This window comes from Papaver somniferum, chromosome 9 (genome assembly GCF_003573695.1).
Source record: "Papaver somniferum cultivar HN1 chromosome 9, ASM357369v1, whole genome shotgun sequence".
Taxonomy (NCBI): Eukaryota; Viridiplantae; Streptophyta; class Magnoliopsida; order Ranunculales; family Papaveraceae; genus Papaver; species Papaver somniferum.
The window spans coordinates 191,237,511-191,245,607 of record NC_039366.1 but is presented as its reverse complement, the minus strand read 5'-3'; positions in this window follow the sequence as shown (position 1 = coordinate 191,245,607).

Sequence of the window (8,097 nt, the reverse complement as noted above, 5' to 3'; positions counted from 1 at the left end):
GATCGTCTCAACACTAGGGTGATGTGTTGATGCAGTGATGTTTGTCATCAAACACGAAGATGAGTGTTATGAAATAATGTCGTCAGAACACTGAGATGAGGTTTAAGGAAATATGCCGTTAATGCTAGGATATTTGGAATCTGAGCATTGGTATAAAGAGCAAGTTCAATGAATTCAGTCGTGGAAGTTCTTCTACTTGAAGAAAGTTTGATATTGCTGAGTCTAAATATACGAAAAGAGTCCAGGGAGTTATACTATTGAATTATTGCATCTTATAACAGGTTCAATGTCGCACTGTACTAGTGTACATCCATCCAGAAGCTATGGATTGATGACAACAAGGTAGAGGATGGTAATAACATCGTAGCGGTTCAAATTTTTATTTAGCATAGTCAGGGAACATATGAGAAGGAATTGCATCAAACACTAATGTCATTATGAGGACAAAGTCGCTCTCACTAGTGGGAAATTCATTTAGGAGCTTGAAATTTATTGTGCAAAATTATAGAATATCTGGAAGTATTGCATCATGCACCAGCACTATTCTGATAATTTTATATGAATGTAGGTATAATAAAATGCAAAATATCTGGGAGTATTACAGCATGCACCAGCATTATTTTGATAATTTTATACGTATATAGATACTAAGGCATACATTATTTATATTGCATATTCAGAAAATATCGAGTGTTCGACCGGTGGAAGCTGTAATACATATACAGATGTATATGTGTTATAAAGAGGCTATGTGATCGTTTTAGAATGCCAATAGCTATAGGTTATGTTCTTAGTCTAAATTCTTTCTAGATTTAAAACCATATACAAATGATATATATATATATATATATATATATATATATATATATATATATATATATATATATATATATATATATAAAGGTGCATGTAGACTTACTTGTTTCGTTGCAGTCATGGGCATCAACAGGTTAGTCCTCATATAATGGTAGAGCTCATCTCGTTCCTTGGAGCTAGGAGCGGTAGGACATGCATTGAGTGACAACATCATCACAAAATGATGGCTGAGGCAACCGGAGAAGCTGTTGATAGACCCAATAGCTTCCTTGATGTAGACTGAAGCGTATAAGACACGCTAGGCTTCTCTGACGTAGGAAGACTGTACACTTCTAGTACATTAGGAGCGAGCAATATAAATATCATCGACAATTGGGGATGATAGTAGCCGGTGGTAATATGCATCGACACGGGTTCAGGCGAAAGGAGAAGGTCATGTCATCATTCAGATTTATATACCATCGGGGCCACTTCAACTATCCAATAACTTTCTTTTATCAATTAGTATATCCTGAATTCTTCATTTTGGGAAAAGTTATGTAGATATAGAAACGAGCATTAACTCTCACTGTCTTCTTTAATCTCGATAATGGTCTCAGAATTGTAAGGCAGGCGTTATTAGCATTAGGATCAGTCAGCCTCGATGCAGGTAGAGGAGCTGATGATAACCTTATGAAAGGAATTGAAAACTGGGAATCCAACTAATGCCCACAGAGCTTTCAACTTGGTAGAACTTTGTTGCTGGAGGAGAAGATAAATAGAAGGAATCCAACTAATGCCTGAAGGCTTCGAATGAAGACTTTATTAGTATTATAAGTGGTGAAGAAGGAATTTGATATGAGGGTCTAGTGATGCGTGTGGTAGGTGCAACAAATTGCTCGATATATTTCTCACTAATTAACTAGTAATATAGTGGTAGAGGGGATCGTTCTCAAAAAGAGCTGTGTAATTGATATGTTATTTGGATAACAAAACTAGAATAAATGGAAAACACTAAGGGGATTTGTTTATGAAATAAATACAAATAATAAGATGAAAAGATGGTCAATGAATCCTTCGCCGTACCAAACTGTAACTGCATTAGTATACTTATTTATCTTTCGTCGGAATCATTCATCATCAACCGTAGGATAACAATTATCTTAGTGTTATCACCAAAACTCCCTTTACCACGGATATGGAAGCTCTCCAATACCAGATTCTATCAAACCGAACCACAAAGTAGTAGCTCACTCAAGGTGTAATCTAATCGAATGTTTTTTAGGCATTGTGAATTAGGTTGATCCCAATAGTTAAAATATTAGAACAAGGTTCACTTGCTGATGTTGTCTTCATTCTCAATTGCTCCACATAATTCCTCAGCAAGGTCTCGCGAATTCTACTCGTGTACGAATTTTTCAACTATTCCTTGTCTCCTAACTCGATACTATCATTAGAACAATCAGTAGATCAATATAGTTGCGCATCCAAATCAATCTATTAATCACCCGTAAACCCTAGATGTAGTGGGGGGAAAACGATAATGATAAAACCCCCAAATAGATTTATATAACTAATGAAGCTCCACGTTTAGAACATTGGATTCATCCTCAACCAGCAGGAATTAGGCACCCATGATTACACAATTAACCGGTTCCCCCTAAAAGGGGTAAACCCTAGAATATGAATGAAGAACAAAAAGTGTATTATGAGATATATGATCTTCAAAACTTAGGTTAAGAAGTATCTTTTATAGTCTCCAAATTATAGAAGTGCCCGTACTCCAAATCCCGTGTAAAGTCGGTTTCCAAAACTCGTCAAAATTCCATAACTTTCCTAACATGGCCGTGCATAAAATGGATGAACAACCAAGTGAGCTTATCAATGGCTTGTCAGTTCTGCAAAACTGACATCACAATTTTCTTTCTTCCAGCTATAGATGGGGAAAAACAATTTGCTGATTTTTAAGGAATTGAGGAGACGACCGTACGGAGGAGACTCCTCGAACCGAGCGAAATGTTAAACCTCACACAGATGCACCGCTGCAAAGGGGTTGCTTTAGATTCGAGAGATCAATCTGTAGTACTCCGTCCTAAATCAAGACAATGACCGTTCCAGAGTAAATTCGATCACAAGAGAGGATGGGTTTATCTGTAGGAGGAAAGCTGGGAAATGTGTGGAATCAATGGTAATCAAAGATTGTGGGTGTGTAAATTCTGAATATGTAAGCTCTGAATGATTGAAATTTCTCAATTGAGATTAGTTGCTCAATTGATGAGTTGATGATCTCGTGGTGTCGATGAGACGTGAGATTGATGATATTGTTGATGCTGATCCCTCAATCATGATTCAGAAACTTATTTATATTGCTGGAATTTTAGACACCATGACCCCATGAAGTGTGACAGTTGATGGAATCAAGGAGTGGGGAAGTGGCGATCGTGTTTGAAACCAGTTGCTCAACGTGTGGAGACTTGGTCGATTTTCCACCCACTACCTCGTGAATTCCTTCAACTGATTGCACGACTTGCTCACATTCCATCGTGTGTTTGAACACACGTGCCGTAGACCGCCAGACCAAAACTCTAAGTGATATCCCCCCAAAGTGACACGATTGACGTCTCGTGGTATGTTAGTCAATTGATGACTTCGTGGTTTGATGGGAAGATGAGTCCGTGTAGTTGCTGAGTTGAACATGATGTTCTGAAACTCATGAATTGAACATGTCATGAGACAGAGGTATAGTTCTTACGATGAAGTGAGCAAGTATTTCTCATTCGATGGATCGTTGAATATTAATTGTTGAACCAATATTCCTTGGTTTGAGCAAATATATATCATCTGAGCAAGTGTTGCTCATGTGATGAATTGTTGAATATTTGATCGTCTGAGCATGTGTTGCTCATCTGATGGATTATTGGCAGCGTACCAAAAATATTAATTAGAATACTGGTCGTTGAATCGATAATTAATAAAATTAATGACCAGGAGGTAGTCGTAAAATTATTAAGGTTGGAATCTGGAATGATGATCCTTGGATTCAGAAACCCTAATTTGATCAATTGATGATCAATTCATGGTTCGTCAGAAGTTTAACCATGGGATGAAGGAGGGAGCGACTACATGGGACCGTGGATCAACCATGTAGTGTCCATATTCTCACGTGAGCAAATACAAAGAACTCCTGAAGAGTTGACGATTTGTTGGTGAAAGAATGATTAAATGCTGGTTTAATCATTTATTCGAAAATGCTCGTCTGAGCCTTAGGTGAGAAAACCTAATTAATTATGACGGAGTGAGGGACCGACCATGGGGTCATGAAACCGGCCCTGGGTAATCAGGTGACCGCCTGATGATCACTTCATGAAAATCCAAAGTGTTTGGAAGAGTCTTGGACCTAATACGTGCAATTGTGCAAATTAGGTCAAAACTGTGAAACTTGATGGGACCGGCTTCTGTGAGCCAAAGAGCCAATCTTGGTCGGTCAAGATAGCGTGCTCGTGTCCCCAAGGCGTCCGCGTCTCAGTCCCGAGAATTTTGATATTTTCTGGCGTGCAATTGAGCATCCATTCGAGAAAATATGCCACAATTAGGGTTTCGACGAAACTGAGGAAAACACCATGAGATGATGGAAAATAATTATAAAATAAAGAATAAGGAGGCGTGGGACCGCCGAGGCCAAGACATGGTCGGACGTTCGTGACCACGGTCCCGTGGTGCCATTTCCTTAATTTTATAATATTTTTGATGATTTTATGAAGAATTCATGAATTTTAAGAAATTTGATGAATTTAGGGAGTTTCCATGAATTGAAGGAGTTTTCATGAGTTCAAGGAAGCAAAAAATATTAAAATAATAAAAACACGGGCGTGTGGGACCGTGGGGGTGTGGTCGGCCGGCTAGGGGCCCTGTCCCACGAGTTTTCATAATTTTTTATATATTTTAAATATTTTTCATGATTTTAGGGAATTTTTCCTAATTTGAGAGAAATACCATGAAATCAAGGAATTTGATGAATTAAAGGAAAAATAAAATAAAATAATAAAACAAAGGGTGTGTGGGACCGGCTAGGGCATGGACGGCCGGCTAGTGGCCCGGTCCCACAAGTTTTCATAATTTTATTTATTATTTGATGATTTGTGCAAAATACCATGAAATCAAGGAGTTTTTTCATGAAATTAGATAAATAATAATAATAATAATAATAAAAGCTAGGTTAGCAACACTTTTCATGTAATATTACTCTTTTCCCTATTTTCAATAAAAGCCCTCAGAGGTTCTTTTCATAAAATAAAATTAAAAAAAATAATAATAATAAAATAACGAGGAACCGTGAGGTGTGGGGCCGGCTGGGACCAAGGCATGGCCGGTTGGCTAACGGTCACGCCCCACACTTCTTTCCTTAATTTTATATTATTTTTTACGAATTTATGAAAATGCCATGAAACCGAGGAGTTTCCTCGAGACGAAGGAGATTTGATAAAATGAGAGAATTTTCATCAAATCATGGAAAATAATAAAAATGCATTAAAAATATAAAAATGGCGTGGGATTGACCACGACACGGTCGGTCGGTCGTGTGTCCGTGCTCTCAGCACCCTGGTCAATATTTTTAATTATTTATTATTTTCTTCCCTATTTTGCATAGGTTCATCGTTTCGTTGTATTTTGAAATACTCGTTCGTGCGGTGACTGTTAGTGTATTGTCGTCGAATACACCTTCACCATTTGAATCGGGGCTTACTTAGAGGTAGCTCAGACGCCCGGTTTTTGATTATTTATTACTAATTGTGAAATTCGGTGGAGAATAATTCACAAAACTGAGTAATAAGATGTTTATTATTAATTCATAAAATCAGCAGAGGATTCGACTATGAATTCAGAATAATAAAGTGAGCATTACCATTCCATGGGATCGTATATTCGACCATAGAATCAGAGTAATTAAGATTTATCTATTACCATTTATGAGACCCGTTGTGGATTCGATCATGAAATCAGAGTAATGAGATAATATAGTTATTGTTATTCTATGAGATCAAGCCGTGGATTCGATCATAGAATCAAAACAATTGATTATTGCCATTCCATGGGACCAGTCGTGGATTCGACCATGGAATAGGAGCAATTGTTTGCCATTCCATGGGACCAGTGGTGGATTCGACCATGGAATAAGAGCAATAATAGATTATTCTTGGAATTCAGTAGTGAATGTCACGGCAGAATTAATCTTAATTAGGAATAATAACTTTGTGGCTCTATACTAGCAGAGAAAGATTTCTAGGAGCATTAATTATCCCGATATGAGCTTGTCGGTAAGTCATATCCTTTATTTAGTCAGGGTAAACTCGTTGTTTTTTCCTGAAGACGTTATCGTTCTATACTAGCAGAGCAAGCTGTCTAGGAGCCGTCCATCTCGTGATACTATGCAGAAATAATCACTGAAAGTGTTCGGTATTCATGATATATGTCGTTGTCCAGTCATGAGACTACATATCTACATGTACTATGAGAGAAAGTACTCTACGTTGAGAATTCGATGAGAGACCCGTGTCTCAATACTCACGTTTGATTGCTGGATCAGAGCTTCGTATAATTATGAGTTTACGATTTTAGCCCTTGTCGAAAATCCACCATCTACATTAAGTCCCCTGCTTACTGAGGAAAGCTGTGGTCCTCAGTCAACATTAAATGGTGATTTTCCGGCCATAAATAATAATACCAGTAATTGAACTTAGTCGTAAGTTGAGACGTTACCGGATTTAGAGATCATGAGCAAACCCCGACTTGATGAAGGCTTCAATGTCATGATTGGAGCGTCGTTTGATGAGCATAAATTGGTGTTGAACCGCTGGTTTGGACTACGAGTCCGTGGTCGGTTAGGATTCGCGGGCCGGGCCCAATAAGGAAATCCTTGGAAAATTAGGTTTTGGAAATAAAAAAATTGTATAAAAGGAATTAATCCTTTTTTTTTTTAAAATTTCCACGTCCAGCTCTCCATCACCTCTCCTCCTTCACGCCAGCAGGAGAAGCTTGAAGTTGCGCCGCCACCTGATCGTCGCCGACGTCGCCAACTTCCAGCCAACCAGGTGCTGCGTTTTTTTTTTGATGTTTGCTGATGTTGTGACCTTCATGAGTTGTTCATGTTCATGATGAAACCATATACATGTGTGTATATATTGGTGTGAGTTTTATGAAAAACCCCCGTTTTGTAAACGTATGTCCGTTCGATCGTTAGTTTTGAAAAGTAACTATAATCCCTGATTTAGGAGAGATTTTTTTTTAATATATGAACTTAGGTCCAATGATAAAACTTAGTGTATGAGCTTTCATGTGTACCACGGTTTTATCATAAAAGGAGTAAATTTTCACGAAATCGAAATAATCCTTCGTTTTAAAGACAAATTACGACGACTTGAAGGAAAATTCATATGATGAACTTGTGTCCAGTGATAAAATTTTGCTTATGAACTTTCATGTAAATACAAAACTTTATCATATGTATGAGATGTGAGCTTTCACAGTATTTTGAAATAAACCTTCGTTTTAAAGACAAATGACGACGATACGAAGGAAAAATAGTTTTTTTTTATATATGCAGCCGTGACATATATTGTGTAAAATATGATGGTATACTTTATTTGCATGAATTTGTTTTCATTAGATAAAATCCTTGAGAATTTATGTATGCGAGTCGCATTAATTGCTGTTTTTCTTTTCGAAAAATCAAAACGTGGGTTTTGAGAATTCTTCGAAGATAGAAAATATATTTATGATAGAATATTGTATTGTTATGAAGTTCATAGGTCAGTTGTGTGAATATTCACATTATGAAAATTGTGTCTGTGATTTCATGAAAAATCAGTTTCGGAAATTAATGAAGTTTAGTTCATTTTTGCAGTTTTCGAAGAGACGAACGATTTTGAGGTGTTAAATCTAGCATTACTATCACTATTGTTAGTGGAAGTATAAAAGATAAGATTTAAGAATTACCATTTTTGCTTGTATTTCCTTGATTTATATCTGGACAGCATACTGAAGTAGAATGTAGTGTGAACCTTTTCAGCTACTCAGCAAAGATGACCAATTCCCAAGATGACGACGCCTCAAGGGAAGAGATGTGCGTTGATGCTGATATCTCTAGAGATGATATATGCATGGATGAAACTTCTGTTGGGGGAGACGAAGACGAAATCCCAGGGATTAAGAATGTCCCGAACATAGATGATGCATTCTTCAAAGAAGATATTCCAGGAGCTGATCAACATTTGAGGTCTCCAGCGTATCATCTTTTGATAAATC